Raw genomic sequence first — 19196 nt, forward strand, 5'->3', positions numbered from 1 at the left:
TGCCTCTTCCTTCTTCCCCTTTTACCACTTCCTCCCTTCTCTTCCCTTCCCTTCCCTTCCCTTCCCTCCCTCCCTTCCTTCCTCCCTCCCTTCCTTCCTTCCTTCCCCTTCCTTCCTTCCTTCTTTTGCTTCTGCCCTTTCTTCCTCTTCTAACCTGTCCTTCCTTCCTTCTGTTTTATCCCTTCCTTTATCCCTTCCTTTCCTTTTACCCCTTACTCCCTTCCCTTCCCTTCTTTCCTTCCTTCCCTTTTATCATCTCCTTCCTTCCTTCTTTCCCTCCTTTCCTCTCATTTACCCTTTCCTCCCTTCCCTTCTTTCCTTCCTTCCCTTTTACCTCTTCCTCCCTTCCTTCCCTTTTATCCTTTCCTTCCTGCCTGCCTTCCCTCCTTCCCTCCCATTTAGCCCTTCCGCCCTTCCTTCCTTCCCTATCCTCTCTGTCCTTCCTTCCTTCCTTCCCTTTTACCCTTCCCTCCTTCCCTTCATTCCTTCCTTCCCTTTTATACTCTCCTTCCTCCCTCCGTCCCTCCCTCCCTCTTCCTTTGTCTCCTTTTACCACTTCCTCCCTTCCCTCCTCCCTTCCTTCCTTCCTTCCTTCCCTCCTTTCCTCCCATTTACCCCTTCCTCCCTTCCCTTCTTCCCTCCCTCCCTCCCTCCCTCCCTTTTCCTTAGTCCCCTTTTACCACTTCCTCCCTTCCCTTCCCTCCCTCCCTCCCTCCCTCCTTCCTTCCTTCCTTCCTTCCTTCCTTCCTTCCCTCCTTCCCTCCCATTTACCCCTTCCTCCCCTTCTTCCCTTCTTCCTTCCTCCCTCCCTCTTCCTTCTTCCCCTTTTACCACTTCCTCCCTTCTCTTCCTTTCCCTTCCTTCCTTCCTTCTTTTGCTTCTGCCCTTTCTTCCTCTTCTAACCTGTCCTTCCTTCCTTCTGTTTTATCCCTTCCTTTATCCCTTCCTTTCCTTTAACCCCTTACTCCCATCCCTTCCCTTCCCTTCTTTCCTTCCTTCCCTTTTATCATCTCCTTCCTTCTTTCCCTCCTTTCCTCTCATTTACCCTTTCCTCCCTTCCCTTCTTTCCTTCCTTCTCTTTTACCTCTTCCTCCCTTCTTTCCTTCCTTCCCTATCCTCTGTCCTTCCTTCCTTCCTTCCCTTTTACCCTTCCCCCTTCATTCTTTCCTTCCCTTTTATACTCTCCTCTCTCCCTCTCTCTCTCTCCCTCCCTCCCTCCCTCCCTCCCTCTTCCTTTGTCTCCTTTTACCACTTCCTCCCTTTCCTCCTCCCTTCCTTCCCTCCTTTCCTCCCATTTACCCCTTCCTCCCTTCCCTACTTCCCTCCCTCCCTCCCTCCCCCCTCCCTCCCTTTTCCTTAGTCCCCTTTTACCACTTCCTCCCTTCTCTTCCCTCCTTCCTTCCTTCCTTCCTTCCTTCCTTCCTTCCTTCCCTCCTTTCCTCCCATTTACCCCTTCCTCCCTTCCCTTCTTCCCTTCTTCCTTTCTTCCTTCCTCCCTCCCTCTTCCTTCGTCCCCTTTTACCACTTCCTCCCTGCCCTTCTTCCCTTCCTTCCTTTCTTCCTTCCTCCCTCCCTCTTCCTTCATCCCCTTTTACCACTTCCTCCTTTTCCTTCCCTCTTTCCCTCCTTCCTTCCTTCCTTCCTTCTTTCCTTCCTTCTTTTTCAGCCAAAAGGTCAGCCACGAAGAGAGGAAAAGAGGGGAAGCAAATGAAGGAGGAAGGAGGAAGTGGGTCTCTCTGTGTAGTAAATAACGAATACACCTCCTTCTTCCTCTCTTTAAAGAACGGCATCCAACAACAAGAACCATCATCTCCCTTAGCAATGATGATGATGATGATGATGATGATGATGATAGTAATAATAATAATTGCGCCGCCGCCAACGCCTTCATTTTCATAATAAATACATTGGGCCTCTATCCCCAGATTAGGAAAAAAGAAAGGAAAGAGAAAGGCGGGGGGAGGTGAGGACGACAAAAACTGAACATCTGTGATGATTTAATTTACATGTTAATAATAAACAGGCCTCCAGAAAATGGGGGATTAATATTGCCGCCACCACCATCAGAGCCGCACATCTCCTTCGCCGCCGCAGCTTCGGATGGAAAACGTGGGCAATTAATTATCTTAAGCGAGTCTATTAAGAAACGTAAAGAGGGAGAGTGTCTGCTGCAAAAGGAGCTCTGCGTCGAATGCTTATGAGGGGAGGAAGAGGAAGAGGAAGTGGAAGTGGAAAGGGAAGTGGAGGAAGGAGAAAAGAAGGAAAGGGAGGAGGAAGAGATAAAGGAAGGAGAAGTGGAGAAAGGGGGAAAGGAAGCGGAGGAAGAGGAAGAAAGCGGAGGAAGAGGAAAAGGAAGTGGAGGAAGGGGGAAAGGAAATGGAAGAAGAGGGAAAGGAAGGGGAAGTGGAGGAAGTGGAAAGGGAAGTGAGGAAGGGGAAAGAAACTGGAAGAAGAGGAAAAGGAGGGTGGAAGAGGAAAAGGAAAAGGAACTGGAGGAAGAGGAGCAATGAGGAGGAAGAGGAAAGGAACTGGAGGAAGAGAAAAAGGAAGGGGAAGGGGAAGTGGAGGGAGGGGAAAAGAAGGGAGGGAGGTAAAGGAAGGAGAAGGGGAAAATGATGTGGAGGAAGAGGAAAAGGAAGGGGGAGGGGAAGAAGGAGAAAAGGAAGTGGTGGAAGGGGGAAAGGAAGTGGCAGAAGGGGGAAAGGAAGGAGGAAGAGGAAGAGGATGGGGAGGAAGGGGGAAAGGAAGGAGGAACTGGAAGAAAAGGAATGAGGAAGAGGTAAAGAAAGGAGAAGTGGAGGAAGGGGGAAAGGGAGCAGAGGAAGAGGAAAAGGAAATGGAAGGGGAGGAAGGAGAAAAGGAAGTGGCAGAAGGGGGAAAGGAACTAGAGGAAGAGGAAAAAGAGAGAGGAGAAAGAGGAGGAATAAGAGGAAGTAGAAGAGAAAGGAGGAAGAAGAAGAGACAGAGGAAGAAGAGGAGGAGGAAGAGATGGAGGAAGGCCTCCAAGGAAGGCATTTAACGAACCTGAATCCCATTCATTTGGGTTCGTTTGGGATTTGAATTTGAATGGAGGCGGACCCTTGGCTGGAGCTCAGCCGCCTTTCAGGACCGAACAAAAGAACGAGGCGGCCTTCCGAAAGAAAGGAAAGAAAAGAAAAGGATGGGGGGAAAGAGGAAAAGGAGGAGGTCAGTCACTGTAAAGAGAGACATGTCAAAATACATCCCTAAAAATCCTAGTTTGCGGCCGGAGTTGGACTGTCGAGTCATTGGTCAACTCCCATTGACCCAATGGTCAGTCCCAACCAGAGTAAGACCGTTGACCCCATTGTTGGTGAGCCAACCCATTGGTCAATCCCATTGACTCAATGGTCAGTCCCAACCAGAGTAAGACCATTGACTCCATTGTTGGTGAGTCAACCCATTGGTCAATCCCATTCACCCAATGATCAGTCCCAACCAGAGTGAGACTGTTGACCCCATTGTTGGTGAGTCAACCCATTGGTCAATCCCATTCACCCAATGATCAGTCCCAACCAGAGTGAGACCAGTGATCCCATTGTTGGTGAGGTGACCCATTGGTCAATCCCACTGACTCAATGGCTAGTCCCAATGAGAGTAACGAACCCATTGTTTGTCAGTCAACCCATTGACTCAATGGTTCATCCAAACTAGAAAACATTGATTCAATGGTTGACTCAATGGTTCCTCCCAACTAGAGACCCATTGACTCAATGGTTGACTCAATGCTTAGTCCCAACTAGAGATCCATTGACTCAATGGTTGACTCAATGGTTAGGCCCAACTAGAGACCCATTGACTCAATGGTTAGTCCCAACTAGAGACCCATTGACTCAATGGTTAGACCCAACGAGAGCAAGACCAATGAATCCATTGTTTGTCAGTCAACCCAATGACTTAATAGTTAGACCCAACTAGAGACCCATTGACTTAATGGTTGACCTTGGAGTCCAACCCATTGGTTAATCCTATCAATTCAATGATTGGACCCAACGAGAGCAAGACCAATGAACCCACTGTTTGTCAGTCAACCCATTGACTCAATGGTTGGACCCAACTAGAGACCCATTGACTCAATGGTTCATCCAAACTAGAGACCCATTGACTTAATGGTTGACTCAATGGTTAGTTCCAACTAGAGACCATTGACTCAATGAATAATAATAATAATAAATTTTATTTTTACCCGCCTTTCCAAAAAGATGATCAAGGCGGCTTACAAAGGATAAAAGCAGTTACAATACAAAATAAAACAATTACAGTATAAAAGTTAAAATGGGAACAGGAGTCAGGAAAAATTACACATGTCCAGGGTAATAACAATCAAATCACAATAATCCGGGGTCAAAAAAGGAAAACAAGGGGCAGAGAAAAAACAATTAACTAAATTGAGAAGGCCAACTGAAATAAGTATGTTTTTAAATTCTTTTTAAAAGATTCTAATGAGGCTGCGGAGCGGAGCTCTACAGGGAGCTTATTCCAGGAGGATGGGGCAGCGATGGCAAAAGCCCTCTGAGAGGTCCTCACAAGATGAGATCTGGGGACCTCCAACAAATTAGTGCCGGATGTTCTAAGTGTGCAGGGCGGATTATATGGGGAGAGGCGGTCCTCCAAGTACCCCGGGCCCAAGCCATTTAGGGCTTTATAGGTCAAAACCAACACCTTGTATTGAGCTCGGAAGCAAATAGGCAGCCAGTGAAGGTCTTTTAAAATAGGTGTTATATGGTCCAACCTGGAAATACCAGCGACCAGTCTGGCTGCCATGTTCTGCACCATTTGCAGCTTCCGGGTTTGGTACAAGGGTTGCCCCATGTAGAGCGCATTGCAGAAGTCTAATTGAGAGGTTACCAAAGCATGTACAACAGATTCAAAGTCCTTATGGTCCAGGTAGGGACGCAGCTGGCGTATCAGCCGAAGCTGATAACAAACACTCCTGACCGTCGCATCCACCTGAGAAGTTAGCTGGAGCGACGAATCAAGGAACACTCCCAAGCTGCAGACCGAGTCCTTCAGGGGGAGCGTGACCCCGTTCAGGACCGCATGACAGATCTCGCCACCCGAAACCGGGGAACCTATCACCAGTACTTCCGTTTTCCCTGGATTCACACTGAGTTTGTTCTCCCTCATCCAGCCCATTACCGACGCCAAGCAGGCATCTAGAGGAGAGATGCCATCCTTAGTTACTGCATCAGTCGGAGACACAGAGAAGACTATCTGGGTGTCATCAGCGTACTGATAACACCGCGCCCCGTGTCTCTGGATGATCTCTCCCAGCGGCTTCATGTAAATGTTGAATAGCATAGGGGACAAAATCGTTCCCTGAGGGACACCAGATGTAAGGACCCTCTTGTCGGAGCGACAGTCCCCCAGCTCCACCATCTGGGATCTGCCCGAGAGGTAGGACCGGAACCACTGCAAAGCAGTGCCCCCAATTCCCAACTCCCTCAGGCGTCCCAGAAGGATACCATGGTTGATGGTATTGAAGGCCGCTGAGATGTCCAAGAGCACTAACAGGGACACGCTCCCCCTGTCCATGCCCAGACGGAGGTCATCAACTAAGGTGACCATGGCAGTCTCAACTGCATAGCCCGTTTGAAATGGGTCCAGAAAATCGGTGTCATCCAAGATCAATTGAAGCTGGAAAGCCACTGTTTGTCAGTCAACCCATTGACTCAATAGTTAGACCCAACTAGAGACCCATTGACTCAATGGTTGGACCCAACTAGAGACCCATTGACTCAATGGTTCGTCCAAACTAGAGACCCATTGACTTAATGGTTGACTCATGATAGGCGTTGATCTACGGATTGATAGGCATTGATCTACACAAGACACCGCTTTGATCCACCCCTTTCATCAACCCCAGCATCTTTCCAAACAACTCTCACCTTAGACTACAAATGCCGTCCTACATGGGCTTGGAAAACAAGACTTTTTACTTGTCAGCCTCAGGTTTAACAAATGTTGACCAAGGAATAGACATTATAGGACACGTCTTGCCCCAATGGGTGGACATAGAGAGAGAAATCATCATAGACATCAGTAATTCCCTGGAGTCAAGCATTCACAATCTGTCTATAGCCATTCAATGTACTCAGGTGCAAAGCAGCTTAATAGCATTTGCATCACAGTTGATACAGGTCTCACTCATGAAGCTCATTCATCCCGAAGTTATGGGTATGTTTAAGAAACGATACCCAGATGCTACTCAACATCCTACAGAGTTGGTCAAGATCACTGGAGCACAGTGGAGTGATATGATACTTAAGATTGGCATTTATCATGAGAAGATATGGGATCCTCAACTAATATATCCTGCCTCCCATATTGGTCTGCCCTTAGCAGAAAGCAATGCCACCGTGCTCCCAGAAAGGTTATTACATTGGACTAATGGCACACACCTGTACAATTTATCTGGCTGTGTGCGGAACCAACATTGGACACATTGTTACAATGGACTGTCTGGGACTCCCATGGATGAGGTACAAGACCACGTAATTATCCCAGTTCGTACCACAAGTCTAATACAGTTGAACCATGATTGTTTTTGTTTACGCACACCATGTAATCATGTATATTTACTGCCGTTTGAGTGCCTTTTATATATTGATAGATCCTTAGGTAACCCCTGTTTTTGCCAAGTACACATCCGAGATTCATTCGGCATGGAATTCTATTTACATGAGACAGTCAGAGAATACACTAGTGAAGACCCATATGTTGTAGATCCTAAGTTAATAGAGGGTTTTCACCTGGAAGATGAAATACAGACCTCGAGATGGCTACGCCTTCTCAATAACTTAAGTCAAACTGCCAGGCACATCAAAAGGACAGAAGAGCAGATCAAGTTGAAGGTAAATCTACAGGCGCAAACAATAATAAAAATCACAGAACAAATTGAAGAAGTTTCCAAAAACACTTGGCTGGGAGACTGGAATTGGTCAGAGACCGGAAAGGCAATAATGAACTTACTGACCAATCCATTGGCAATAATCCTTGGAGTCCAAATTCTCACCATTGCAGGATCCATAGCAGTGATTTGCTGGATTAAAAGACAAATCACAGAACTACAAGCCCTTAGATATACTATAGATCTCCCAAAGCCCATAAGGCATCAATCCTTCTCTTTAGTTGAATAATAATAATAATAATAATAATAATAATAATAATAATAATGTTTATTTATATACCACTTTTCCAAATTAGATCAAAAAAGACTTGTTATGATGTGTTCCTTCTGTCTTAACCTTGTCAGAAGGAAGGGAAAAGACATGATAGCGTAATTTCATGTTATTGTAGCCGATAGATAGATGATAGATAGATAGATAGATAGATAGATAGATGATAGATAGATGCAATAGAACGTTTTTCTTTTAAGGTATTGTTGTTATGTTTTCTGTACAGCCCTGTATCCAAAATACACCTGCACTGCCAGGGTCCAAAGGATTAGCCTTTGAACTAGAGCCCTCAAATTGGGGGAGGAAGTCACAGTGACCCTTTCTGTTTAAAAGGGTCTGTTTGTGTGTGTGTGACACTGCAACACACTCTTAAATTGACAAAATTGGCTATTTTGGATTATTTTTACTAAACAGGTTTTTATGATTTGGATATTTTCCATTATCCTTGATTTGTGTTGTTGTTATTTCTCATTGGACAATTAATTTTAGTGCTCCAGTCTGTTTTCTTTTGTTGTTATTTCACACATTTGACCATCAGTTCACCAGTTTTGGTCTTTTGTTTTTGAAGCTATTTTAATGTTATTGTTTCCTGCATCCATGTTTCAATGGAAGAGAGAAGAAAGGATGCAGTGTTGTTGTAAAGTTTTGTCTTTTGATCAGCAGGCCTAATGGTAATTGAAAATTGCCTAAGGTGATCTGATTTTGATTTCTTTCTTTTTGTTTTGTTGTTCATCTTATGTTCCAATGACACTTTTTTTCTTTTTTTTAAGATTTTGAAAATTATTTTGTTGTTGTTGTTGTTTTGCTGACTCAATGGTTAGAGACAACCTAGCCACATTTTTAAATGAGGTGTTTGTTTGTTTTTAAAGGAAATTTTTGTGTTGCTCCTTTGAGCTACTCCAGTTTATTTTATTTTATTTTTATGCTTCATTTTTTATTCTTCTTTTGGTTCTCATTTCAAAATAAAGTTTTTTGGTCAGTATAAGATTATGGTCTGACTGTCTCCTTTTTCCAAATTTAAATGGTGAAGATAAGATTTTTATTTTTATCAAAAAAAGGGGTGAGACACCCCCTCCTTTCAAAAATGTTAATTGCCTTATAGATGTCCTTCAAGAAGGTCCTCCATGTTTTGCTTACACAACTGTTGCAGACCTGAGCTGCCAGTGATTCCCCCAAAGATGCTTCCAGTCGCTAAAGAGGGGTGAGCCAACGTGCTGAGATGCCCAAGTGATCCAGCCTTCTATATTACATCAAATACCTGGGATGACATGCCAGGGTACTCTCTCAATGTTCCCATGAAACTACTTGCCACTGGACCCCCTGAAGCAGCATCATTTGGCTCAGTGCTGCCACCTCACGGACACTGCTTATGCTACTAGACAAAGCATGAGCACAGTTCAAATCACCTGTTCCTGCAGCAACGTTTTTGTTCCTAAAAGCCCAGACTACTTTCAGAGGCTATGGCCAAGCTGCTTTAGTTCCATGGACACTGCTCACACATCCTGGGTGTGTAACCACAAACTGATTCAATTGGCCTCCTCCATGTTCCAGAGGTCTCACTGCAGGACCTCACGTCAGCCACCGGCACACCAAGGTGCTAGTCCACCATTTTGTTTGTCCGCTCCAGACGGGAGCCCGAACTTTTCTAAAATCTTCTGTAATCCAGTTCACATTTGATGGACATGTTGCTATACGCATTCTACACCACTACACAAAGATTCCTGGACATTGGCTATTGATGCCATCTTGATCCTATACTCTGCTATACACTACCTCAAACTTTTGGACAGTGGTCTATGGACTCAAAAATCTCCTGGATGTGCCTTTCACCTTTTAAAGCTCATACCTGTTTGTGTTTTAATGTTGTTGTTCTGATTGCTGTTGAAATATATGTTCATGCAAATTTATGCTTCGATGCCTTTTTAGTTTAGTCATGATAACTATAGATAGTGATTGCCTTTGATTATTGATTGTTTTACATTTTCAGCCTAATTGCTTTTGCTTTAATATGTTTACTCTAATGTATGGTTTTGTTTTGTTTTGCTTCAGACACATACCACATGCTATGTCAAACTGCCTCTATGCCAATTGTACTGTGTCTTGTATAATCCTCTATGTTTAACACTATGCATGTAGCAAAGGGGGGGGGGGGTAGTTTCAAATAGAGACTTTCTCTTTTCCTCCTCTCCTCAGCAACATGTCAAATTCCTTTTCTATACACATCCTTCATGGAAATCACTGCCACATACTCCCATTTTTGTTGGACATTGTTAACTTCATTGCACTACCTCATTCATCGACAGCTTGGACTATCATTCTCATTTCTTGCCAGCCTAATGTACATTGGTGCATTAGTCCTTATCCTCCAAACTTGAATACAATAGTCATAAAATGGTTTATGCTCGCTTTCATTTGTTTTGAATATTGGCATCACCAATACTGCTGTTTCTGCCATTGTATATTTTTCATGTTCTGTTCGCTTTCATTTGCTGGGATGTATATTGCATACATTCTCATGACAACCATTGCTTAATGTACATGTATTGAGTGTGATTGTATGTGTGAATGAGTTCCAGAGAAGTTTAGTACTGGCCTTCTAAGGAAAATACTCACCTGATGTCATAACCCTTCCTCTAATATTATCACCCCAAAATTTTAACAGACAAAGGTTTAATTGAAATAGCTTTGTTCTCACAGAAGACTGTTCGAACTGCGTATTTCAAAGGGGGGGATTGATAGGCATTGATCTACGGATTGATAGGCATTGATCTACACCTTTTTAATATATCTAAATTATAATCCCTGGCTTGCATCTTGATATCAAAAGTGCATTTTGACCTGAGCAGCTATATGGCCCTAGCACGTGATCTCCCACTGAAACAAAGGGAAGCCATAGGTTTTGATATGTAAACGAATTTCCTTTCCCAGCCCTGGAAATGGATGAGATTATGCAAGGAGCTGCTAAGTGCTCTCAGGAAGGATGCTATCAAATGTCTTAAGGAAGTGTCTCTCTTTGTGACTGAGGGGGAACCATTTGAATCAAAGGAATGGCATTTGTAGCCATTCAGGTCCCTACTCTGGCAGAAACATTTGGGTTAGATCAAAACATTTGGTTAGGATGTGAAATATACTTCAAACAGTTTCCTTTGATTACCCTTTGTCTAGAGACCCTGTTAAACCCTAAAAGGGTCTCCCAAATTTGGAGAGCCGCTGCTACTAGCCACTCTCGGCTGCTACCAGTCACTCTCAGCTGCGGTCAGCCATCCACTGCAGCCAGTCATTCATTGCTGGCAGCCAAGAGTTAAGTCAGTTTTAAAGTCAGTCTCTCTCTGACTGGTCTGCTTAACCAGACCTGCAAACCCCCACACACAAATTGGAAGACAGAACTTCTACATAAGGTGAGTATTTCTGTTAGAAAGCCTAATATCTATTCCACATTTACCACGTTATTTCCTGAGTCTTGTATGAATGTGTGAGCGTATGTGCCTGTATGTTTGAATCCTTGTTTCCAATAAAAGAGACATTGATTGTACTTAGAGCCTCTGCCTCATTTCTGGATTTCTAGTTCCTGGTATAAAGATCGAAGGGGCGATCCCTGAGGTGTAGTAACAGGCCTCCTCTCATGACCTTGAGCTAATTAAATTCCCCATTGATAATTTGGTCACTGTTCACTGTTACACTCAATGGTTAGTTCCAACTAGAGACCATTGACTCAATAGTTGATTCAATGGTTAGTCCCAACTAGAGACCCATTGACTTAATGGTTGACTCAATGCTTAGTCCCAACTAGAGACCCATTGATTCAATGGTTGACTCAATGGTTCCTCCCAACTAGAGACCCATTGACTTAATGGTTGACTCAATGGTTAGTCCCAACTAGAGATCCATTGACACAGTGGTTGACTCAATGGTTAGTCCCAACTAGAGACCCATTGACTCAATTGTTGGACCCAACTAGAGACCCATTGACTCAACGGTTGGACCCAACTAGAGACCCATTGACTTAACAGTTGGACCCAACTAGAGACCTATTGACTCAATGGTTGGACCCAACTAGAGACCCATTGACTCAAAGGTTGGACCCAACTAGAGACCCATTGACTCAACGGTTGGACCCAACTAGAGACCCATTGACTCAACGGTTGGACCCAACTAGAGACCCATTGACTCAATGGTTGGACCCAACTAGAGGCCCATTGACTCAACGGTTGGACCCAACTAGAGACCCATTGACTCAATGGTTGGACCTAACTAGAGACCCATTGACTCAATGGTTGGACCCAAATAGAGTAGGCCTCCAATGCATAGGATCCAATGGTTTTTACTCCTAGACCTCTCTTTTCGTCTAAGTTTTGTTTTCTGCAACCTCACTTAAAAACAACAATTAAAACCTCTGAAGGAGTCCTAGATCAAAGTTGCGAAGTTTATATATATATATATATATATTTTTAATATCTTTTCCCTGGCTTCCACAAACCAATAAAACCCAAATATATAGATATATGCAACCCCCTTCGGCTAGAAAAGCAACAAACGAAGCCATTTAGGATCTTAACAAAAAAAGAGAAAGATAATAAAAGCAATTAAGATAATTAACCACCCTCCGAAATAGAGAGAGAGAGGAGGAATCTGCGGCCATAAATCCAGTCCTCGCGTTTCAGGGCGGCCATTTTGCAGACGTCGCTCGGAGGCCCCTTGCGCTGAACGGCATCCGGGGGCCGCCATTTTGTTTCCACAAAGGTGAAAAGGTGTCTGTTATGGGCCCAGAGAAAAAGAAAGAGAGAGAGAGAGAGAGAGATGCAGAAGATGGGTTGAAGGTTGCCAAAGCACTGAATGGAGTGTGCTCCTCTGCCTTTAATGCCAGAAGAGAGGGGTTGTATTTGGGGTCATTTGGCACCTGGGACTCTCTGGGAAGGACTTTTGCTAAGGTCACTTTTCCTGCACAGGACTTGAAGGCAGAGGAGCACTGTCCCTCAGGTCAGTTGGCAACCCTAGTTTGATAGTGCTGGAGAAGGGTAAGGAAGCAACCTTGTGGTTTTGCAGCCATTCAGTCAAAACCACAAGGTTGCGAGTTCAAGACCAGCAAAAGTGCCCAGGCTCGACTCAGGCTTGCATCCTTCCGAGGTCGCTAAAATGAGTACCCAGACTGTTGGGGGCAAATTAGCTTACTTGCTAATTAGCTTACTTGCTGTTCACCCCTATGATCTTTGGAATAGCGGTATATAAATAAAACAAATTATTATTATTATTATTATTATTATTAAGGAAGGAAGGAGGGAGGGAGGCAGGGAAGGAAGTACAGGTTAGAAGAGAAAAAAAGGGCAGAAACAAAAGAAGGGGGGAATGAAGGGGAAGGAGAGAGGAAAGGAAGGAAGGAAGGAAGGAAGGAAGGAAGGAGAGGGCAGAAGGAAAGAATCATTGAACTGAAAGAAGGAGGGAGAGAGGGAGGGAGGGAAAGACGGAAGGAAGGAAGGAAGGAAGGAAGGAAGGAAGGAAGGAAGGAGAGAGCAGAAGGGAAGAATTAATGAAGTGAAAGAAGAAGGGAGAGAGGGAGGTAGGGAAAGACTGATAGATAGAAGGAAGGAGGGAAAGAAGGAAGGAAGGGGAAGGCTGATGGATGGATCCAAGGAAGGAAGGAAGGAGAGGGCAGAAGGAAAGAATCAATGAAGTGAAAGAAGGAGGGAGAGAGGGAGGGAGGGAAAGACTGATGGAAGGAAGGAAGGAAGGAAGGAAGGAAGGAAGGAAGGAAGGAAGGAAGGGGAAGGCTGATGGATGTATCGAAGGAAGGAAGGCAGGACATTAATGGATCACAGGAAGGAAGGGGAATGAAATGGGAGGAATGAATGAAGAAGGGAGGGAAGGAGGAAGGAAGGAAGGAAGGAAGGAAGGAAGGAAGGAAGGAAGGAAGGAGACAGTAGGAAGTAGAAAGTGTCCGCAAGAGTTTGTAAGAGTCTTATTTTATTGTATTATTATCCGTCTCTGTCTATCTCTCTCTTTCTTTCTCTATTTCTCTCGTTCTCTTGCCTTTTCCTTTGTCATTATAACATGCGCCGGGGGCTCATGAATATTTAATGAGCTGCTGCTCAGATATTCAGGAGCAAGGAGAGAATGTTAAAGAATAAAATAGAATGATAATAATGATGATAATGAAAGAAGGAAAGAATGGAAAGAAGGAGAGAAGGAAAGGAACAGAGGGAGGGGACGTATAAGGTCTCCTCCATTTTGAAATCTCCGGGCGACGAATGAACGAAAGAAAGAAAGAAAGAAAGAAAGAAAGAAAGAAAGAGAAGAAGGACTCAAACCCAGGACCGTCTGCATATAAATATGGGAGACTACCTTCTTCATATTATTCTTATTTCTCCTCCTTTCCTCTTTCTCATTCTCTTCTTCTTCCTCCTCTCATCGCATCGGAAGTGACCAGTGTCCACCAGGAGTGACCATTACTGACCAGTAGTGTCCAGCGGACATGACAAATGTCCAGCGCCCATCAGAAGTGACCAATACAAAGTGTCTGGCACCCATCAGAAGTGACCAATGACCATTAGATATGCTTGAAAGGCATCAGAAGTAACCGATGACCATTGGAAGTGACCAATGTCCTTCAGAAGTGGCTCATATAGGAAGTGTCTCAGTGCCCATCAGAAGTGACCAATGACAATTAGATGTGTTTGAAACACATCAGAAGGGCCCAATGACCACCAGAAGTGTCCCAGTCCCCATCAGAAGTGACTAATGTCCATCAGAAGTGACCAATACCCATCAGAGGCTGCCCAATGCTGATCAATAGTGTCCCAATGTCCATCAGAAGTGACCCAATGTCCATCACAAGTGATCAAAGTACATCAATAGTGTCCCAATGCCCATCAGAAAAGTGACCAGTGCCCATCAGAAAAATGACCAATGCCCATCAGAAAAGTGACCAATGTCAACCAGGAGTGACCAGTGCCCATCAATAGTGTCCCAATGCCCATCAATAGCATCCCAATGCCCTTCAATAGTGCCCCAATGCTGATCAATAGTGTCCCAATGCCCACCAGAAGTGACCAGTGCCCATCAATAGTGTTCCAATGCCCATCCAAGGTATCCCAATGTCCCTCAGAAAAGTGACCAATGCCCATAAGAAAAGTGTCCAGTGCCCATCAAAAAAGTGACCAATGCCCACCAGAAAAGTGACCAATGCCCACCAGAAAAGTGACCAATTCCCACCAGGAGTGACCAGTGCCCATCTGAGGTAGTCCAGTGTCCATCAGAAAAGTGACCAGTGCCCACATGGAGTGACCACTGCCATGAGAAGTGACCAGTGCCCATCAGAAGTGACCAATGCACATCAATAATGTCCCAATGCCCATTAGAAAAGTGCCCAGTGCCCATCAGAAAAGTGCCCAATGCCCATCAGAAAAGTGACCAGTGCCCATCAAAAAAGTGACCAATGCCCACTAGAAAAGTGACCAATGCCCACAAGGAGTGACCAGTGCCCATCAGAAGTGACCAATGCGCATCAGTAGTGTCAATATGCCCATCCAAGGTATCTCAGTGTCCCTGACGCGATTCGACCGCAAAAAATGCCCACCGCCTTTGTATCCTCTGAGAGCCGCATCATTGTTGTCACGTCCGAAAAGCGAGGGAGGTGGAAAAGGAGGAGAAGAAAAGGAGGGAGCGAAGGAGGGAGAGGATTAAACGGGGAACGCTACCTTTACTCCTAATAGAAACACGGGTTAATGCCCTTAGTAAAAGGCCCATTACCGGAGGGCAGCGAGTAAAGAGCCCTTAGCGCTCACTTATCTCATTCCCGGATAATGGGATGACCCTTGTGCGGCCCAGCTGGTGGCATTGCGCTGCACGGTAATGGCAGCGCACATGAAGAGGCGGCGATTTTCGGAAATCCAATTTTAAAAAACCGCCATGACGAGGAAAGAAAAAAAGGGGAGGAAAAGGGAAAAGAAAAAGCTGGGACTTCCTTCGCAAAGAGAATGGCGGCCAGCCCTGTGAGGAAGGCCACAAAATGGCCACCGCCACGGACGACCCAAGGCGGCCATCTTTCCTGGTGTTTTTTAATCACATTGTGGGAGGAAAGGTTGATCAAGAGGGAAAGAATGGGGCTCTCTGTGTAAAGAGGACTGTGAGGAAGGCTGCCGTGGGCCACAAAATGGCCGCCATGGATGGCGCAAGGTGTACATCCTGTCGGACGCAAAATGCCCACCTAGGCGTCCATCTTTCCCAACGTATTTTTTTTAAGGTTTTTATTTAAACAAAATTTAACAAGACAATACCTTACATACACCAAACAAATACAAATACATAATGAATTCAATGCAATAGTACAATAGGTCACATATGATACATATGGCCTAAGCTGTCACAAATAGGGTTGAGTTACATGTATCTTATCTCCTTGCTTTGTTCCCCTTCCTGGACGTTGTTTAGACTTCTGTCCTTTCCTGTTTGTTTATTTTCCTATCTAAATTCTTTTTTCCCGACTCTATGCTTTATAATTGTGTTTCTATCATCCATAACGTTGCATTACAACACATCAAATGTCAAGAAATATATTTATTTCTTTTCCCCAGAGATGTATATTTCCCTATTGATTTCTTATCCTTCTCTTTTATTTCTTCACTCTTTCCCTCGTTCCTCTTTCCTCATATCTCCCTTGCAAACATATATATATATATATATATATATATATATATATATATATGCATGCATGTATATGTACATACACACACATATACATATATACATCCATACATACACACTTTCCCAACGTATTTTTAGGGTGGACGAGGGTGGGAGGAAACCCACGAGGAAACCCACGAGGAAGGCCACAGTGGCCCACAAAATGGCCACCGCGGACGGCTGAAGCTGCCCGTCCCGTCGGACACAAAAATGGCCGCCGAGGCATCCATATTTCCCAACGTATTTTTAGGTGCATTGTGGGTGGGTGAGTGGTCAGTCCCATTCCGTTCCCCCTAATTGCAAAATTCAGAGACGCGGAAAAGTCCACGGCACACACAGCGCAGAAAAGCATGTGTACCGCTGCATGGCATGCAATCAGAATGAGAAAGAAGAGGGGGATGCAGCCTTCATTAATTCAGACCCCCCTCCATTCCTCTTTCTCTCTCTCTCTCTCTCGCCAGAATGCCTGCGATCTCATTTGCATACTCCCCGCTTAATTCTCCCAGGGTATGCAAATGTATGCAAATGGCGACCCGGAGAGGAAGCGAGGGAGAATCAAAAATAGCGTGGAGACGTTAGCATCGCCCTACTTGAAAATTGTTTTATGCAAACGCCATACGTGAGCCGGGTGCCGTTGACTTAAACGGGCACCGCATTGGCGCGGGCAGTTATTTACCCTTCCGACGAAACCTTCTCTGTGAGAAGGAGAGAAAAGGGAAAGGGAAAGGAGGGAGGGAGGAGGGGAGAAGCGTCAGAATAAACTTATTTTGCAATAGACACTAAAATGGCCGCAAAGGGATCGTTAAACACGGCGCAAGTCATAGAGTAGGAGAAATTGAACCATAGAATCATCAGATCGTCAAATCGTATGATCGTAGAATCGTACGATCATTGAGTCATAGAATCGTAGAATTGTTGGATCGTAGGATTGTAGGATCATAGAATCGTAGAAACGTAGAATTGTAGGATCATTGAATCATTGGATCGTAGGATTGTAGGATCGTTGAGTCGTAGGATCATTGATTCGTTGGACTGTAGGATCGTAGGATCATAGGATCGTCGAGTTTTCAGATCGTAGAATCATAGAATTTTAGGATCGTCAAATAGTAGAATCTGAGGATAATAGAATAATCGGATCGTAGAATAATCAGATCGTAGAATCATAGAATCGTAGGATCGCCAAATCGCCGAATCGTCGAATCGTCGAATCATCGAATCATCTAATCGTAGAATCATAGAATCACAGAATCATAGAATTGTAGAATCATAGAATCGTCGAATCATAGAATAGTAGACTCGTCAAATCGTCAAATCATAGAATCATAGAATCATAGAATAGTAGACTCATCAAATCATAGGATTGTAGAATAGTAGAATCAAAGAATCATAGAATCATCAAATCATAGAATCGTAGAATAGTAGAATCAAAGAATACTAGAATCATCAAATCATAGAATCGTAGAATAGTAGAATCAAAGAATACTAGAATGAAAGAATCGTAGAATCATCAAATCATAGCATCGTAGAATAGTAAAATAAAAGAATAGTAGAATTAAAGAATCGTAGAAACATCAAATCATAGGATTGTAGAATAGTAGAATCAATGAATAGTAGAATCATCAAATCATCGAATCGTCAAATGGTAGAATAGTCAAACAGTACAATCATCAAATCATAGAATCGTAGAAACGTAGAAACGTAGAATCGCAGAATAGACAATTTATAGAGTTGGAAGAGACCACAAGGGCTAAATTTACACTAAGCCTTTGCTGTGTAGGGTCCTTTCTCGAACTCTCAACTACTAAAAGGGGTTTAGTTAGTGCTGCTTTACAACACAGGACTTACTTAGAGGGCCCTCGCTGTCTTTGGCGAGCATTAACTAGAGGTTGGATTGACATCTTGAGTATAACACAATGGCATTTGGGGTCCCCTCCAACTCTAGTAGGACATTGACTTATCTTTAGAGTAGCAACTAGGATGTGTCCGTCCTCCTACACACCGCGAGTAAGTCCTTCTTCCTCTAGAGTAGTAAGGAGCCAAGGAAGACTGATCCAACCACCCTCCAACACCTAGTAAGTCCCTCTTACACTAGAGTAGTAAGGAGCCAACGAAGACGGGTCCATCCACCCACCAACCCCTAGTAAGTCCCTCTTCTGCTAGAGTAGTAAGGAAACAATGGAGACTGGTCCATCCACCCACCAACCCCTAGTAAGTCCCTTTTCCTCTAGAATAGTAAGGAGCCAACGGAGACGGGTCCCTCCACCCACCAACCCCAAGTAAGTCCCTCTTCCGCTAGAGTAGTAAGGAACCAATGAAGACAGGTGCATCCACCCACTAACCCCTAGTAAGTCCCTCTTCCGCTAGTGTAGTAAGGAACCAACGGAGACGGGTCCAACCACCCTCCAACCCCTAGTAAGTCCCTCTTCCTCTAGAGTAGTAAGGAACCATCAGAGACGGATCCAACCACCAACCAACTCCTAGTAAGTCCCTCTTCCTCTAGAGTAGTAAGGACCCAACAGAGACGGATCCATCCACCCACCAACCCCAAGTAAGTCCCTCTTCCTCTAGAGTAGTAAGGAACCAATGGAGACGGCTCCATCCACCCACAAACCCCGAGTAAGTCCCTATTCCTCTTGAGTAGTAAGGAACCAACAGAGACTGGTCCAACCACCCACCAACTCCTAGTAAGTCCCTCTTCCTCTAGAGTAGTAAGGAACCAATGGAGACTGGTTCAACCACCAACCAACCCCTAGTAAGTCCCTCTTCGTCTATTGTAGTAAGGAACCAATGAAGATGGGTGCGTCCACCCCTCAATCCCTAGTAAGTCCCTCTTCCTCTAGAGTAGTAAGGACCCAACAGAGACGGATCCGTCCACCCACCAACCCCTAGTAAGTCCCTTTTCCTCTAGAGTAGTAAGGACCCAACGGAGACGGGTCCAACCACCAACCAACCCCTAGTAAGTCCCTCTTCCTCTATAGTAAGGACCAAACAAAGACAGGTCCAACCACCTCCCAACCCCTAGTAAGTCCCTCTTCCTCTAGAGTAGTAAGGAATCAATGGAGACAGGTCCAACCACCAACCAACCCCTAGTAAGTCCCTCTTCCTCTACAGTAGTAAGGACCCAACGAAGATGGGTCCAACCACCCACCAACCCCTAGTAAGCCCCTCTTCCTCTACAGTAGTAAGGACCCAACGAAGATGGGTCCAACAACCCTCCAACCCCTAGTAAGTCCCTCTTCCTCTAGAGTAGTAAGGAACCAACGAAGACTGATCCAACCACCCACCCACCCCTAGTAAGTCCCTCTTCCTCTAGAGTAGTAAGGA

Source organism: Sceloporus occidentalis, unplaced genomic scaffold (assembly GCF_023333645.1).
Source record: "Sceloporus occidentalis isolate IW3139 unplaced genomic scaffold, rSceOcc1.0.p SCAF_91, whole genome shotgun sequence".
Classification (NCBI taxonomy): Eukaryota; Metazoa; Chordata; class Lepidosauria; order Squamata; family Phrynosomatidae; genus Sceloporus; species Sceloporus occidentalis.